Below are 18080 nucleotides of genomic sequence, written 5' to 3'. Positions count from 1 at the left end.
CTCCATTCCGTGAAATGACACAACCGGGAAACGGGAATTGCTTCACGTGTAGTGTGACATGTCGCACCATCCTGTTGGTACCACATACCGCCCGTATCCATACCATCCAATTGAGGCCATAAACACTCAGTGAGCATATTACGATAGCGTTCGCTGTCCACGGTAACTGCATTTTCAGCCTCGTCCTCGAAGACGATTACTACACCTGTCCAAAGTCCGCACCAAACAGTGACTCTTAATGGATGCATTTTCTTCTCGTGAATGACTCTAGGATTTTCTTCGCCCCAAATTTGGCAATTTTGTTTATTAACAAAGCCATTAAGGTGAAAGTGTGCCTCATCAATAAACAAAATTTTTTTCGAAAAATCGACATCCATTTGTTGTTTTTGCAATACCCAAGAAGAAAATGTACGGCGCGTCGCATGGTCCACTGACTTTAATTCTTGGGTCAATTGAATCTTATAAGCATATAAATGAAGATCTTTTGTTAGAATTCGGTGGGTAGTGCTCTTCGAAATGTGCAACTGCTGTGCACGATGACGGATAGATGTTCCCGGATTCTCGCCAACACTTTCACGCACTGAGGCAATATTTTCAACAGAACGGCTAGTACAGTGACGCACTGGTGTTTTTTCATCCGCGACAGAACCATTTTGTTCAAATTTATCAATTAGTCTTTGGACGGTCGTGTGATTTGGTGCATCGCGTCGACCAAAAATGCTTTGCAATTTACGAGCTGTTTCCGCAAAACATTCTCCATATTTGTAGTGTGTTTTAACAATAATAAATAATTCGTTGTTCGACCGTATATCGTTCCATGGCTACTAATCGCAAACTGTTTACATTATTCTTTTCAGTTTTTTTATTGACATACTGCGATAAAAAAATAATGCTGCCCAATTCAAAACGTGCGTTCCTATTGGGACACCGTTTATGTTGAAAACTGTAACTTGAAGCCGTTCAAGTAACCAAAACTTTGGATTTGGGAAAAAATCTATCATCCTTGAGCATTCTTTTCGCGCTTCTACGGTGGCAGTAACAGTCTTAAATGTCTAAACGGGTGTCATAAAAATTACTATATGAAATATACGCGGTGCTGTGCGATAAAATGCATAATTAAATGCGTTTTATCAGTACATACGTGGCATATCTGCGAACGTAGAGACATGCAACATCAATAATTCAGGGGCATCGAGAAGCCTTTGCGGCTGTAAAAATGGCCTTTCCGGAAAGTTTTCGGACGCGCACGGAATACGAATTTCCATAATGATGTTCGTCTGCCCTCCCCCCCGGAACATTTTATGTTTTTAAATGAGGGGCCCGCGTTTGCCAAACCCAGGTCAATTAGGTTTCGGAGGACTGTATATCGGCAACGCTGTTATCGTAAGATCTGACATCTGTCACTTATTAACGTCATCGATCGCATACCAAGCAACGTTGGTTACTATGTTCGTGATTTTTTTTACAAGCAGATTAATTAAGTATGCCTTGAAATCGTATCTAAAAAATCTAGTAGCGAAAGCATCATCTATTGGCAATGCTGTAAATTAAGAGGTAAAATTAGTGGATCAACAAGTCAGCTGTCACTTATCAAGTCACCTGTTAACTATCACGCAGCGTTGCCTACTAGTGGCGCTGGTTATTTGAACCGAAACCAATTTTTAAGAGGAAACGGGAGTGTATAATAAACAACAAATAGTTCATCAGCGAACTTCACGTGTGTACCGGCTGCAAACTCCATTAACTCCTCATATTGATTCCGTAATCAAGTATTTAGGTTGCATAGTTCGTTAGGCCGTCGCGCACAAAAGCCATTTGTCTGGCTCGGGGCACTTACGAAAGTGAGGCGAATCGGATTAGAGTTATTAAGGCCCCCCCGGCTTCCCCCCCACGCCCCATTTAAGGAGTTATCCGGGCGTGGCCGGCCTTAAGAAAATACATACAGGCGAGCATATCCGCGGAAGCCTGATTTATTCGTTAGGTGACGTTATTGAGAGTCCATTTATTGGTAAAAAACTTATTTGACGCATGTCCCAGAACTGTCCAATAAAAAGTCAGTTGTTAATTAAAAAAATTAAAGGTTACTTGTAAATAGACAGTTTTCGAGACCATTAAAAAGTATCATCGGTAACCACTAATTGACATGTGTGACATTTGAAGTGTCAACATAGCGAAACGCATGCGCATTAACGTTTTCGAAATTTTTGACATGGACCTCCCCACAAAAATATTTGCTAGATCGATCTTTGATTTGGTGTATTTTTTAGGTGGGAGTTGACTGGTAATTTCTTTCACGGTTTTTTAAAAGTTTTTTTGCGATTTTTAAAATATTTTTCTAATATTTAATTTTTGCACATTTAGTTAAATTTGATCATATATTTATGTATTCTTTATATTTGTTTGATAGTGAACTACTGGGTCGATTAATTGTAAGTTCCTTTTTTAATTTATCTCTTTTACCAGACCGGTTAGTTATTCCTGGTTTTAAATTTTTTTTTTAATTTTTCACTTTGTTCTATATTATTTGAATATAACACAATAGAATTGCATCTCTTAAATGATGGAAATCCTAAACTGACAGCGTCCTTCTCTCAAAAAAAACGTAAATAATGTAGACGTCGCCACAGTGGAGAAGAATTTATGAATTATATCAAAAAATTTTTGGTAATAAAAAAAGATATTTAAATGGGCAATTTAAATATTTGAAAGTATATTCTACCGAAAAATTGATTTTTTATCAGGTCATTCAGAGTGCGTCCCCTGGATACAAGTATGTGAAAAATCAACTTACCTACCACCTTTCTTTTGTTATTTTTGATATATAGCAACAAAAAAATTTAGAAATTGCTTTTAAAAAATATTTTCATTTTGCAGTGTTTCCAGTTCTAATAGCTAAATTAAAAAAAAAAAGTCTTGCGCTGTTACCATTATTGGTATTATCAAATCCTGGTTTTGGCTTGTCAACGATCAAGCCGAGTCGTTCTTTAACTTAAGCTTGAATATGGTTTTTTATTTCTGCAATCAACACCTCTTGCTTGCCATTTTTAATAAACAGTTTATATGCCAAATGAGAAAATCTTAAATAATAAAATTTTTATTAACTTTTGAACTGAATAGCTTTAAGGTGACAGGAACTAATAAGGGATTGTTTAGTTAAATATTTAGTTTAAAAGAATAAAGATTTATTTAAGTTCATGGTAGCTCCGAGGAAGATTATTGGGTGCCTCTGGTTGACATTGATCGCTCAAAGTTAGACAATCAATGGGATGCACCTTTGAATATTGTTCAATTAATTTGTGTATAATGCTTCATATAGAAACATGTAATTTTCCATAGCAGAAACAAAATTACTTTCGAACTGATAAAATAGTGCAGTACCCATACTCTCAATATAGAGATAATAACAGAATGGAAAAGCGTAGGTATAATCTCCTTCTTATTTAGTAGTCAGTCTCCTAAAAATCAATATAGGGAAAGAATTGAACATAGCCATAACATAACGACTTAATTTTCGACGTTAAATTAAAAATTCAATTTAAACAGCAAAGTGTGAGATTCCTAGGGCAAATTTTTTCTAAAAAAAGCGTTAGTGTTAACCGAACCTACATAAAAGCAATTTTAGATATAAAAGAGCCAGAGAACAAAGCTGAGTTGTTAAGGTTTTTGGGCATGGTAAAGTTTGTGGGCAAATTTGTGCCCACCTTATCAAAAATTTCAGCTCCTTTGAGATTTCTTACCAGGGATGATGTTCAGTGGCATTGGAATGATGACCATAAATTGGCAATCACTCGGTTAAAATTTGTACTAACCAATTCTCCAGTACTTTGTTTTTTTTGATCCTGAAAAGGAAATTGTATTGGAGGTTGATGCTTCAAAGGATTGCCTAGGGGCATGCTTGCTTCAAGAAGGTCATCCAGTAGGATTTGCCTCTCGAAGCCTTACCAAAACTGAACAGAAGTATGCACAAATAAAAAAAGAGACACTGGCCATTTTATTTGGTGTTTAAAAGTTCCATTTATTTCTTTATGGTTTAGATATTAAAGTTTACAGTGATCACAAGCCATTGAAGGTCATTTTTAGAAAAGAGCTTCATAAAGTCAGTCCAAGAATTCAAAGAATGAGACTTAAACTGTTGAACTATCGTTTAAATATTCAGTATAAACCTGGAAAGCAAATGTATATATCAGATACAGTGTCAAGAGCATTTTGAATGCTAAATCTTGAAAGTTTGTTTCAGAAATAGAATATTCAGTTCATGCTGTGGTTCAGTATGTTCCAATGTCAGATGAGCGCAAGGAACAATTTAAAAATGAAACAAATAAAAATCCTCAGTTAGGTTTAGTCATAAAGTATGAGGGTTGGCCTAAAAAAAATATAAAATACCTGATAGTGTCCAGATTTATGCAAAATTAAGAGAAAAAATGTTTCTTGCTGATGCCTTGTTGTTTTTGGAAAATAAATTAATTAAAAATGTTAAATGTTAAAAATTTTGTATGAAGGCCATCTAGGCATAGAAAAAACAAAAGCACGAGCAAGAACAATTTTTTATTGGCCAGGACAAGATGCAGACATTGAATCTTTCATTAAATCCTGTAGGATTTGTGAAAGGTTTGCCAGAAAGCAGTGTAAAGAGTCACTTTTACAATATCCTTTGCCTACTAGATGTTGGGAACGTGTTGGTGTGGATATTTTTTCATATGGCAATAACTGTTATTTGGTGATATTTAAAGCATTTTCCAACTGGTTAGAATTGCTCCCAATTAAAGACAAAAGTGCTGATTCTGTAATTTTGCAATTAAAGAATGTATTCTCACGATTTGGGTCACCAGACATTGTGGTTGCTGATAATGTTCCATTTAATGGGGAAAAATGTAAAAAATTCGCAAAAGATTGGAACTTTAATCTTGCATTTAGAAGCCCATTTTATCCAAAATCAAATGGCTTGGCTGAAAAAGCAGTCTCAATTGCAAAAAATTTATTAAAAAAGTGATGAGCAAAATGACATTGACTCAGCTCTTTTAAATTACAGAAATTCTCCTCTTAAAAACATGAGTTACACACCATCTCAGTTATTAAACAGTCGTATGTGCAAGACAAAAGTACCGATCGCTAAAGAATTGTTAGAACCCAAATTATGTCAAAATGTAATAGAGAAGTTAGACTGTAAACGTAAAGATAGTAAAAGGTATCAAGATAGAAATTCTAAAGATTTAAAATCTCTTAGTAATGACATGAATGTGACAATGTATAATCATTTAAACAAAACCTGGAAGTCTGCCAAAGTTGTAAAACCATATGCAGCTCCTAGATCTTATGAAGTACAGGATAAAAATGGTAATGTTATCAGAAGAAATCGATTGGACTTAAGACCATCACAGAATGAATATGCTCAAACTTTTATAAATAATGATGATTTTGATCTTCAACATTTTGTTGCACCTAGAGCTGAGTTAAATATTCAAACCAATAAAGTGAATCCGGTGAAAAAAATAAATTCCATTCATTGATCAATATAGAATTAATTTTTAACCAAACAATCGATGTATATGCTTCTATCTTCCCCTTCAGAAGAAGAAATATGTCGTATAAATAAAAACTTTAAAAAAACAAACACAGCTCCAAGTATAATAAAATTTCAACTGATTTAATGAAATTTGTTCTATTAGAAATAGCTGCTTCTATCACCATTAGAGTCCTGAACTCTTTTAAATACAGTAAGCTTCCTCAGGTTCTAAAACATGCAAAAGTCAAACCAAATCTTTAAATTTAACTTCGAATAAGTTGAAACAAAGGTGAAGATACTTGGTGCTTTTTTGGACCTATCTAAGACCTTTGACATCCTGGATTAAAATGGTGTAAAAGGAGAAGGATTGAGGTGGATAGCAAATTTTCTTGCAGGAAGGCCCAAAAAAGTAGGCTTAAAGAAAGACAGCCAAAAGGTATACTCAGACGCGATAGAGGTACAGTTGGGAATTGCGCAAGAAAGTATTTTGGGGCTCTTTCTTGTCTATATATGAGGCTATGAGTGCAAAAACGGACTAACCCCAATATTATTAAGTGCTAAAAAATAGGTTTAAAAAAATACGAGAATGAGAGTGCGCAAAACCCTTTTAAAAAGACATTTTTGTAGATCGGATTAATTGAATGTTCTTGAGTGTTACTTATATTTGCGGAATTTATTTTAAATTTTTGGATATGGCTAATATTCGATTTTTTTATGTGGGTTAGTCCACTCTGCATTTAAAATTGATTGGGTTTTTTAATGGGTTACTATAACTTAAGCTATTATAAGTATTACGTCAAAACCTGTATTACTCGTATTGCCACGAGAATAAATAAAAAAATATAGAAACTTTATTTTTTTATTAAGTAGGTAGTTATTAAATACGTAAAGTTTGTTCTTCCTCAATTGGGCCAACTACTTCACCTCCAGTTGCTTGAGCGGATGACCTCAGATTTTTATAAAAATCTTGGTATATACAAGGGATGAATTCCATTAATTTCCATTTCATTAATGGCATTACCATTTGGGTATAAAAGGGGCAGATCCTTAATTTTACTGTGTTAAAATAAACCTCTTCATTATTCGAGTATCCATTTCTATTATGGTAAAAAGATTTTTTTTAGCATGTCTTATGACTGTATGCCAGTCTTGAGGTATAAAGATATGTGGATGGAATTTCTTTTCTTTTTCTATGATTCCGAAATCTTGGTCGCATGGTAAATAGGAATGACCACTTACAAGGAATTTATGATCTATTTCTTCCATAGTAAATAATGGAGATGCAGTAATATAGTTACATATCAATGACATTTTTATATTACGATTCTGACCACCACATTGGTCAGAATACATTATAAGTCTTTTCGATGTAATACAGTTTTAATGTAATATAAAATACAAAATCCCACCGCTTGCGGCCCCTTCGAAGCAATACTTTCATCCCATACAAACATGAACGAATTATTGCTTCCCATAGCATGTATATTAAAGCAGTAAGTCCATAACTGCCTTTTATAGTAACAATTGCCTGTGGTAAGTACATGTGTAGGAAGAGTCTTCATTAGATCAAAACAGATGACCGCTGCGTTTCCACTTTTTGCCAGTTCAGTGTGTTTTCTTAGGGTGTCTCTAGCACATAAACTTCTTACTTTTAGCAGCACAGTGGACTAACTGAGGATAGTCCACTTTGCTTCTTTAAACTTTTATTAATAATAAAGTTCAATAACTAGTTTAGTGCGGCCATCTCGTAACGAAAGGGAATAGGTCGTTTGGTTCACTGTGCAATAAATAGATTTTAACTTGACGGATAATATTCTATAATACGGTTGATTTTGAATTTTTGTGGGTTAGTCCGATATTGCACTCATAGCCTCATATATAATTAATGCTGGACTACGTAGTAAGTAATTCATCTATACTAGATAATTTTGGTGATGACTCTAAAGCATTCTCTTCTCGGAAAAAACTTTAGATGTGCTCTCTAGGTCAGCAAGTCAAACAGGTGGTTTGGTGAGAACAAACTGTTGTTTAATTGTGATAAAATTGTTTTTTTTTCTTTTAGAATAAGTCAGTCTCTTGACGAGTGTCCAGAGACTACCAATTTTCGGTCGCAGAGTGCCAAATTCGTAATAGGGTTAAAAACTTAACAGTGCATGTTTTTCTATAACTACAATTTTGTTCTGAGATATGCGTAATTTTTTGGAATGGGGTTGTGGATAGTTATGTTCTTCGCACTATCGCACTCAAAAAAAATTTTCCTTGATAATCTGAAAAAAAAAAATTTGAAATTTCAACATCATACCAAGTATGATATTAAGAAATATCCTTTTTATTTATGTGAGAACCAATTTGCCAGTAAAACTGCACTTTAAATAAATACATTAAACTGGATAGCGCCCACAATTTAAAAGGTAAGCATCTCTAGAATTTATCATGCCAACCCACCACCAATTAATGATCTCCAGACTGATAAGTTGCCGTTAGCATATGTTCCACTTTATTAAAGACTTTGTAGCGTTTTATTTTTCTTTTCCTTATGTTCACTAACGCTCCATTGACATTTTATTAATTTCAATAATTACATTAATAATTTCAGTCAACTTCTTTTATTCAAATTTCTTTAAATTCACACTGTCAATGACACATTACTACTGTAACGCATCACTCTCCTAGTTTAATAATTATCCATGCTTTCTGTTGGTGGTCCGTCACTTCTCTGATTGGTCATAATTAATATTTTCTCTGATTGGCTGATATTGACAGCTCAGGCGACAGGTGGGGTCGTTATTGATTTAGTCGGTACTGCGTCCATTTTTCGAGGACTTGTTCCCGTGTTGCAGGTAGGAGCGCACGTAAAAGGCCAGTTTTTTATTTCCGAAGTTCGTGAAGCAGGACGTGGCCAATGTATGCCCCTTAATCTTGTTATAAGGAGCGTTAGCGACTATATTATGCACGCGACCTGCGGCTCAAAAATGGGTGTTTTTTGGCAAATAAAAATTCATATCTTTGACTGTATGAATAGTGAAACGATGAAATTTGGCAAGTGGTCTCTCAATATATTGAGCATGACGAAACATAAAACAAAAAAATTTTAGAACCTCCCGGAAGGGGGCGGTACTGCTCTAAAGTCAAAATTTCATAAAAAATTGTATCGAAATTGATGTCGTCGCGAGATCTCAATTTTAACGCTTTCAAATAACTTGAAATTTCTAGGCCTAAAAGTCTATACCGAATTACATAACTGTATACTTTTTGGGCCAGATCCGGATACAGGGTGATTTATTATAAGCGATCAAAGTTGAGTAAAAAAAAAATCAAAATGGTCCAGAGGCTAAAAGATAATTTTTATAAAAAAAGTTTTTCGGCGAAAAGACTTAGTTTTATGAGAGAAATAACATATTTAGAGGTTTTTTTCAAAAAAAAATTTTTAACGAGTTCTGCCATTTTTAGTTTTTTTGAATTTACTGCCAAACGAAACTTATTTCCGAAAAAAAAATTCTTTTGTCTAGACTTTCTCTAGTAAGTGGCACTTTTTGTGTTAAATATGCAGGCAAATTTGGAAAATTTTGAGGCTCTGCTGAGCAAACTAATCTTGCTTTAACTCTAATCTTAGTGAGTGTGCCATCAGGTAAAAGATATTCATTTTCACGGATAATATTATTCGGGTCAAAATGCTTGGCACAAACCACAGAATATTGAGTAGGAGCCCAATTATCATCTCTAGGTATGGCTTTTAGCCATTTAATTTTAAGTTGTTCATCTTTGGGGAAGTCAAAAACAGAACTACTTGCCTCCCCTGCTTTTAAACTACTTTTTGTAATTAGATTTACATCCGGGAACACAGCAGGGACTTGGCATGTTCAAAGGATTCGAATGAAACTTTTTTATGTAATTAACAACTTTTTTGCTATTGATCCGATTGGGATGAAATTTGGTATTTGGGGTTTATTTAGGATGCAATAAATATACGTTGACAGATATTTCACATATAACACATTATAATGACATACAACGCGACTATATAACACATTATGGTTCTTTGAAGCATGATACCCCAACAACTGGTCCTCTTTTTCCTTGGCATATAAACTTTGGCCCCCTGACTGACCAGACTTAAGTACACCTGATATTTTTTGATTTTTTTAAGAAATTCTATATGGCTCTTCACAAACAAGACCTAAAGGTTCCAAACTGGTCCCCACGGACCAAAAGTATAGGAGCGAAGCGACTATACTTGTTCCTTTAGGGAACCGTTTATTTCATAATTCTTGTGCAGGATGCCCAACATTTTGATGGATAGATAATGAAACTTAGCAAGGTGAATGTGTTACATTTTTAACGCCATTCATGTTTATCGACAGTGAATACAATGGCAACCGTTGTTTTAGGGTTTTACTTTTTCGTTTTCCTCTTTATTCTTCTTCAATTGTTGATGGTTGCAGGCTTTTGATTTCCCCGGGAAATTGCTAAAAGCCGTGGAGCTGGAGCCAGAGTTAGAGCTAGTACTAGAGATTCCCAGTCCGGATAGCTGAGCTACAAATGGCATACGTTCACAGCCTCGGTTTTGAAGGCTAGCCGTTCATTTCTTGGAGGAATATACAGGCCAGTTTATTCCATTTATTTAAATATTACTAGCCATAGATTTGTCTCACTTATTTAAATTTTTATTAATATACCTTTTATTTCAATTTAACGTTATAAATATTTAATTAATTTCATAAATTATTTCGTCAATTTCTTATCTATAATATTAATTATTTTTTGTTCAGTATTTTTCAGTTCCCTTTTTGGTAGTTAAGTAGATATAACACGGTTAAGGCTGATATGCCTTAGGTAAAAAGGTTCATGAACTTTCCTCTGTGTAATACAAATATATACTAAAAACTTTAATATTTGCGATTTATTTTTTAAGTACTGAAATCTACCTAGTAATGAAATCATGATTTAAATGTTACTTTTGTCAAATTTATTTTAATCATATCAACATTATTCATATTTTGATCCATAGCAAATTATTAACATTTATCAGATTAGAACATGAGGTGTGTACATATCTTTGATGTAAATATAATTTGGTTGTATTGTTGAGATTTTTTTTGCCTCTTTAAATCTACCTAATCCAGGGTCATTTAATTGTTAATTGAAGGTACCAAGTCTTTTTCTTAGTTTTCTTACATTTATAAAAAAACTAAGTGGCGCCCTCTTATTTAATAGTTATAATCAAGTTTAGATTCTTTAATAGCCAGTCATAAGTGAACCTTCGAACAATCCCAAGCCTCCAATAATTCTGAGCTACCGTCTGCAAACTCTTGGCAACATAGTAACACTGTAAAGTTAACGCCACAGCTTTCAACATAAGTTAATTTTTCTAAAAAAGAGAAACCTAAATAAAAAGTGGTTACAATAGTTTTTACACTTCATTCTATAAAAATTGCTGATCCTGTCCCGAGGTGCGTCGGCGCCGCCCACAAATCAGGTTTAGTTGCTCCCCTTTCCTCTAACCCTCGTTGTAAATCTGCATGTCGGTGTCCCGGACCGCATAATGAAACTAACCCCCCCATGCGATTTGTCATATGCAGCCGCCACCGCCGCCGGCCTAATTTGGCCAACCGGACCGCCACCCCTGATGAATGACCATAAAGGAACGGGGTGAGCGTTCCACTTTTTCTCGTTTTGCGGTCGCTTTCATGTACCCCGACGTAGATCATAGTGAAATGCATCGGAAAGTCGAGAGAAAAAAAATATTTTTTTTTAAATCTGACACTCATTTGCCGTCCATCGCTGCCAAATTACTTTTCAGGTCTATAGTACTTGACTACGTGTAAGAATACCATTTAAAAAAAAATCCCAAGCCTATGAGAAGACTGAAATTCCATCCATCAACAACTGAAATTACACACAGGTTCAACAAAAAAAAATACATTGTATATACCCATCTGAGATCCAGTGCCATCTTTACGCATGCATGCCTTAAACCGGAGGCCCTATGGCGTCGAGACAGCCTTTTTCTTAGAACATTAGAACTAGTATTGCCGTAGGAATAGGGGCAGTTTGTTTACTTGCAATATCTCTGATGGAAAATGCTTATTTAGAAATGGCAAAAAACCACTTTACAAACTTTATGTTAGAATTGAGCATTTATACTATTAATAGTGTTTGTGTCTTGGGAGTAATCATCTAGATTGAGCTGGAGCCCTCATACCGATGTTCTCTCTAAAAATCTCTGCTCTGCAATATTGGCGCTACGAACTTTGAGAAAGACTTTAAATGTAGCAGCATTGAAGGTGCCTTATTTGGCGCTATTTCACTCGAAATTGTTATATAGTATCATTCTCTGGGGTGGCTCTTCTGGTGCATTGAAAATTTTACGTATGCAAAAAAAAACTGTACGAATTATGACATACTTGGACAACATCTTTGTTGTTGCCGTAACATCTTTCCTCTCTTGGGAATAATTACCTTCAGCATTAATTTTTTATACATTGTTGGAGATTCATGCAAATCGTTTCAATTACGCAACTAGTTCATCATCTGGAATTTCCACCCGCGGATCTGACAATTTAAAAATGTCACGTTATAGGTTAACTACAAGCATTAAAGATTGTTTAAATGTCGATCTCTATAATAAATTGCCTAATAAGATAAAATTGCTAGATAATCAAATCTTCAAAAGTACTATCAAGCGCATTTTAATTACCAACTCATTTTATTCAACTGATGAGTTTCTGAATCATAGTTTTTAAAAGGGTGTCAACATATTTATTGTGTCACCTGTTCGAATATTGTGTGTCGTATAATGTTTTATATTTACTTGCAATTTCCTTGGTTTTCTTTATTTTTATTTTACTTTTGAATTGCTACAAATACTTTGTATAACGTAGTTAAATAAACCTAAACCTAACAGGTACAGAACAATACTACTATTACTTTTTAATAAAATATGAAGCATTTTTTTAAATAAAATATGATAAGACACTATATAAAAAAGTCAATATTCAAAGTTCAATTAATGCAGTTAACGTACATTAATACAACACAAGAAATCTTTAGCAGTAAAGTCGTCAAAAATATTTATATGATCAATATTTAACTATAAATATAGTATGCGTTAAATTATAAACAATATTACCGTTTGTGAATTATATACTTCTTTAGAGTAAAGGTACTATTCAAATAAAAAGCATTTTCATGGAAATTTAATATTTTATAATTATTATGCGTATCTGTAAGTTGGAATAAATTCGATAATAAATAAACAGGGGCGTGTTCGGAAAAACGCTCGCATACGTCAATGGAGATTGTAAGTTGCGCATTTTTCACAATAAATATTTTTTATACAGAGTGTGCCATGTAGACAGGGCTAATGCCAACTTTATTATTTTAAATGGGACACCCTATATGTTATTACATTTTTGGATTCTGCACAAAATTCCAAACATTTTGATGTATGCCTTACCTTTATTCACCTGTTTTTAAGTTTTGATTTTTTATTTTAAAAACGTTTTAAATTAAAAAAATATGCGTTTTAGTAAACAGTTTTGTTTTTCGTAATGTATTTTATAAATGTCCTGTAAAAATTGTTGCTTTTTTTGCTATTACTACAAAACGTGCCTTTACTGTCGGATAATCAAATTATTGTTGATTCTAGTTTGCCCAGAATAACACCTACAATTTAATCCATGTTAAAAAAAATTCTACGCTCCTATTATAAATGTATTTTAATTATAACTAAAGAAACCTAGACTTAGGTAAGAGGTGTAATGTATAAAAAAATAAATTTTATATTTTTTTTATTAATTTTTTTTTGTACCTGAATGTTATTTTAATTGTGTCGTGGTTTTTGTTTTTTTTTTTGTTGTTTTAATTTTTGTACACGTAGGGAACATTTATTTTAATAATGTTTTTTATGTGCTTGAAATTATTTTGTTACATCTCTGTGATTACTTGAATGTTTTTTTTGTTGGAAAAAAACATTATCCATTTCAGTGTCCTGAGGATGACTTAATATAAGTTGAAACGTCGACAGGTAAGTAAACAGATTTCTGTTTTATTTCTGACCTCACCCAACAACCCTCCTTAATAAATCAGATTTAAGTTTCTTTTAATTTTTTTACGAAATGTGGTATCATCTTAATGATGATTGGGAACGGAGATAGAACAAGAACCCAAAATGTAGTTTTGCATTTATTCAAACAGAATTCTTGGTCAGCAAGTTATAGGCCCAATTTTGTTCGAAGAAAATAATGGAGCAAGGTACTTACAGTTTTTACAAGAAGAACTAATTCCAAATCTAGCTGTTCTATTCCCTGATCCAATAGAAACTGATATGCCGAATAGAAACATCTGATTTCAGCAAGATGGTGCATTTTGCAAGATTTGTTCGAAACTATCTGGATACTATATGGATTGGCAAGCGAGGACCTTTTGAATGGCCACCAAGATCGCCCGATTTGACTCCGCTGGATTTTTTCCTATGGGGATATTTGAAATCCAAAGTTTATGTGACCAAGCCGGCAAATATCGAGGAGTTGAAAACTAGAATAAGGCAAGAGTGTCGAAACATTTCTCCAGAATGCATAAGAAACGTTCAAAATGTTCATGAAATACGTTTCCTTTAACGCCCTGTATCTTAAAAACAATCGAATAAAGGTATGGCATGTAATATATCAAAATGTTTGGAATTTTATAGAATCCAAAAATATAATAAGATATAGGGTGTCTCATTTAAAATAAGAAAGTTGGTATTAGCCCCGCCTACATGGCACACCCTGTATGAAAAAAAAATTGTAAAAAATTCACAATTTACAATCTCAATTGACGTGTCCGAGCGTTTTTCCGAACACGCCCCCATTTATTTATTATCGAGTTTATTCCAAGTTACAGACTCGCACTGTACATTTCTTAATTTTCATTTAGGTTTATTCATAGAAATCATCCTATTCTACGTTTATGAAAACTTTGGCCCCATGGTGTGATGTTATGACAGTATCGATATAGAGAAAAAATAAAAACTCCAAGTCTCGGTCTCAAAACATCCTTTATATATGTCCCGAAGGTTACATGTTTCGCTGATAAAGCATCATCAGACCTTATAAACTAGATGACCTGCCTAGTACTGTGTAATATGTTTTGAGACCGAGACTTGGGGTTTTTTAAATTCTTTCTCTAGTTACGTAGGTCTCTTTGAGATAATGGATTAGTTCTTTCAATTTAAAGTATCGATATATCGATATATAAAAAAATGTGTACATGTACATACTTGTGAAAAGATCGGTTTAAATTGCCTTTTTTTATGTGTTGCGGGACAAGCGATTTTTAAAATATTGCTATGCGAAAACTCTCCGATATGTCACAATTTTTCACAACGATCTTCGACAGCGTTGCCATATCTTACAAAAGTCCATAAGTTTAGATAAAAGTCGCGAATTATTAACAAAGCTTGATAAATCTGGTTTTTACTTGGAATTTCTTTTAAGTGAATTTCATATTGCTCTAATATAAACATAACTTTAGTAACTGTAATTTCTGGGATTAGCCAACAAAAAGCTAAAGTTTTTGTTAAATTCTCCTCCATTACAGCAGTTTCCCTGAAAGAACACCACAAAAAATTTCTGAGGGTAAATGCCCCGTATCTACATCTGCTAACATTTCACGTGAGTATTATTGCTAATATATTATTTAGAAATGAATATACCTCAATCATTAGATCCTCATTACACTCTATTTAATGATTGAAATATATTATTATGTTATAAAATTAAAGGAAAAATATGCATCTGTAATGGCATTATTTTATGTGATTTTTGTCTCACAATGGAAAAATGACAATTTTATTTCTTATGTGAGAAGGAAATAAAATTAAAATATATTGGATAATATAAAACTAAGCGCCTTTACAAATAAATTTTTATCAAATTTAATTATCAATTTTTATTAAATTTTTATAAAAGATTTATCAAACTTTTTTTATATGAAACAACAATTTCATAAGGTTTATCTGTGATATTAAGATTTCATACAGCGAAATAATTTTTTAAAGTTATGTCATCTGAACATGTCTTGTCAACATTTTCTGATTTGAAAGTTTTTAAATACACATATGTAGATTATATATTTTAATTTCATACAGGGTTTTTCAAAAAAGTTCAATAAGTTTTTCCTAAAATTTAAATTATTCATCTGTAATCTAGTTTATTGGTAAAATCTATTTGGATACATACTTATTTAATTTTTGTAGCTTATTTGGATTCCAATTATCAATATTCTTATTTATGTGTGCGAGTACATGTTTAAAGATATTGAAATATGCTATTAAATTTGCTGACAAGTTTTTGTGATGAAATGTCTATTCAAATGTTATTAAATTAAATATAAGTTCTCTATGATAATTTAGATTTTATTTTTTATTAGAGGCATTTTTCACATACAGGGTGTCCAAGATAAGGATCCTAAGCATGGGAATCTCGGTACCTGTTGGCGATACAGCTTCGGTTAAATTAGGAAAAAGTTGTGCACTTTGAAGCGTATTTACATGGCGTTGAGAAACTTCAAAAATTTCCATGGCCTGCTCAGATATTTGGAAAAAACGGAAATTTGCCAATATCGATTTTATTTTTTCCTGGCTTTATTTTAAAAAAACTATTGACACTTTCTTATTGACACTTTTGATGTAGTACGTGATGGCGCTTTTAAATTTTATATCCGACGTTTCGTTTTCGAGAAACCATCATCAACTTTATTTTTTTATATGGCGCGAAAAGAAAGTACACCCTGTATCTGATTCCATTTTTTATTACAAATTCAATAATGTATCACATGTCATATTTTTTTTGTTAGTTGAAAGGAAAAATGCAAATTTTCTATTTTTTTAGCATATTTTTTAAGTAATCATTGGAAACAAATGCTTTGACGTATGTAAATACCTGTTACCGAGTCTGTCACATTTTTCTTAATATCTATTTAGAGAGTGATGAAGCTAAATGAAGCATTGATTTGCATTGTACATTGTACTACTTATAAATAAAAAATTGTAACCAGTAATAGACAAATGTTTTATGATTTTTCTAACGATATGCAACAAATAATGAATACATTTTAAAAATAACGAAAAAACCAAATAAATTAACGCATTTTATAAATTTAATTTAAAACAGGTGTTCAAACAGGTTTCCGTTATTTTCTAGACATAAGTATGATCTTCTTACAGTAGCAGTTAACACATCACGCAATATCTCTGGCGTAATACTTTGAAAAGCGGCCGTCACACATTCTCGTAACTCCTGCTCAGTTCCAAAAGAATGTTGATAGACTCGGTTTTTAATAAATCCCCAAAGGAAGAAGTCCAAAGGGGTTAAGTCCGGGGATCGCGCTGGCCAAGACACTTCACTGGAGGTTCAAATCCACTTTTCAGGAAAACGCTGCGAAAGGTACTGTCGAACTTGCCCAGAATTATGTGCAGGAGCCCCGTCTTGTTGAAACCAACAGCTATTGACTTGTGCCAGAGGTAAATCATCTAAGCAGTCTTCTAAATCATTTTGCAATAAATTAAGATATCGTTCTGCTGTTAATGAATAATGGTAAATAAATGGACCTAGTATTTTGGTTCCTAAAATTCCACACTACATATTAAACCCAAAACGTTGTTGATGTCTAGATATTTTCTTAACACGCGGATTTTGTTGGACCCAGTACTCATTACACGGCGGTTAAAGATACCATTATTAGTGACCATACTTTCATCGGACCATATTATTTTTGATGGAAAATTAAAATCCTCTTCACAGGCACGTGTATACCACTCACAAAAATGCCGACGTCGTTCGAAATCCCCAGGTTTAAGTCCTTGGCAAATTCTAAATTTGTAGGGGTGATATCTGTTTTTACGTAAAATAAACTGAGCTGTAGATTTGGCCACTCCTACATTTTTTTCAATTTGCCTGGTTGATATCCCGGGGTTTTCAATAACTGCTTGTAAAACATTATTTTGAGTTTCTTCAAGAGATTCCTTTTTTCGAGATAAAACAGGCTTTTTAAACGAACCATATTCTTTTAAATTTCGAGCCAACTCTAAGAAAATGGATTTACATAGTTGCTTTCTATCTGGAAATTTATTAAGATACATTGCTGCTGTATTTACAGTATTTTTGTAGCACAAAATGTAGCACGAGAGCATGTCGAACTTCTCTTCATGACTATAATGACCACCAGGCATATTTAAACATAATAACACAATTTTAGCAATAATAACGACAACAGTAAATAATAATAATAATTACTCAACAAACAACACCTCGACAATCACGGTAACAACAACGGCAATTAAATATTTAATAAAAAATATGTGACAGGGTAAAAGGTATTTACGTCAAAGTGTCAAAGCATTTGTTTCCAAAGCCTACTTAATAATATGTTTAAAAAAAAAAGAAAAATGGTATTTTTCCTTTTAACTAACAAAAAAATCATCGTTGAATTTGTAATAAAAAATGGAATCAAATACAGGGTGTACTTTCTTTTCGCGCCATATAAAAAAATAAAGTTGATGGTGGTTTCTCGGAAACGAAACGTCGGATATAAAATT

The 18080-nt window shown here is 33.1% G+C and overlaps 1 protein-coding gene across 10 annotated transcripts in view; it reads right to left on the bottom strand.

Annotated features, from left to right (window-relative positions):
- LOC126745680 (serine/threonine-protein phosphatase 2B catalytic subunit 2-like) overlaps positions 1 to 18080 on the bottom strand; it is a 227631-nt gene that overhangs the window by 109283 nt on the left and 100268 nt on the right. The window lies entirely within an intron of this gene.

Source organism: Anthonomus grandis, chromosome 1 (assembly GCF_022605725.1).
Source record: "Anthonomus grandis grandis chromosome 1, icAntGran1.3, whole genome shotgun sequence".
Lineage (NCBI taxonomy): Eukaryota > Metazoa > Arthropoda > Insecta > Coleoptera > Curculionidae > Anthonomus > Anthonomus grandis.
Note: the sequence above shows the minus strand (reverse complement) of the source record. Positions and strands in the feature narration are given on the sequence as shown.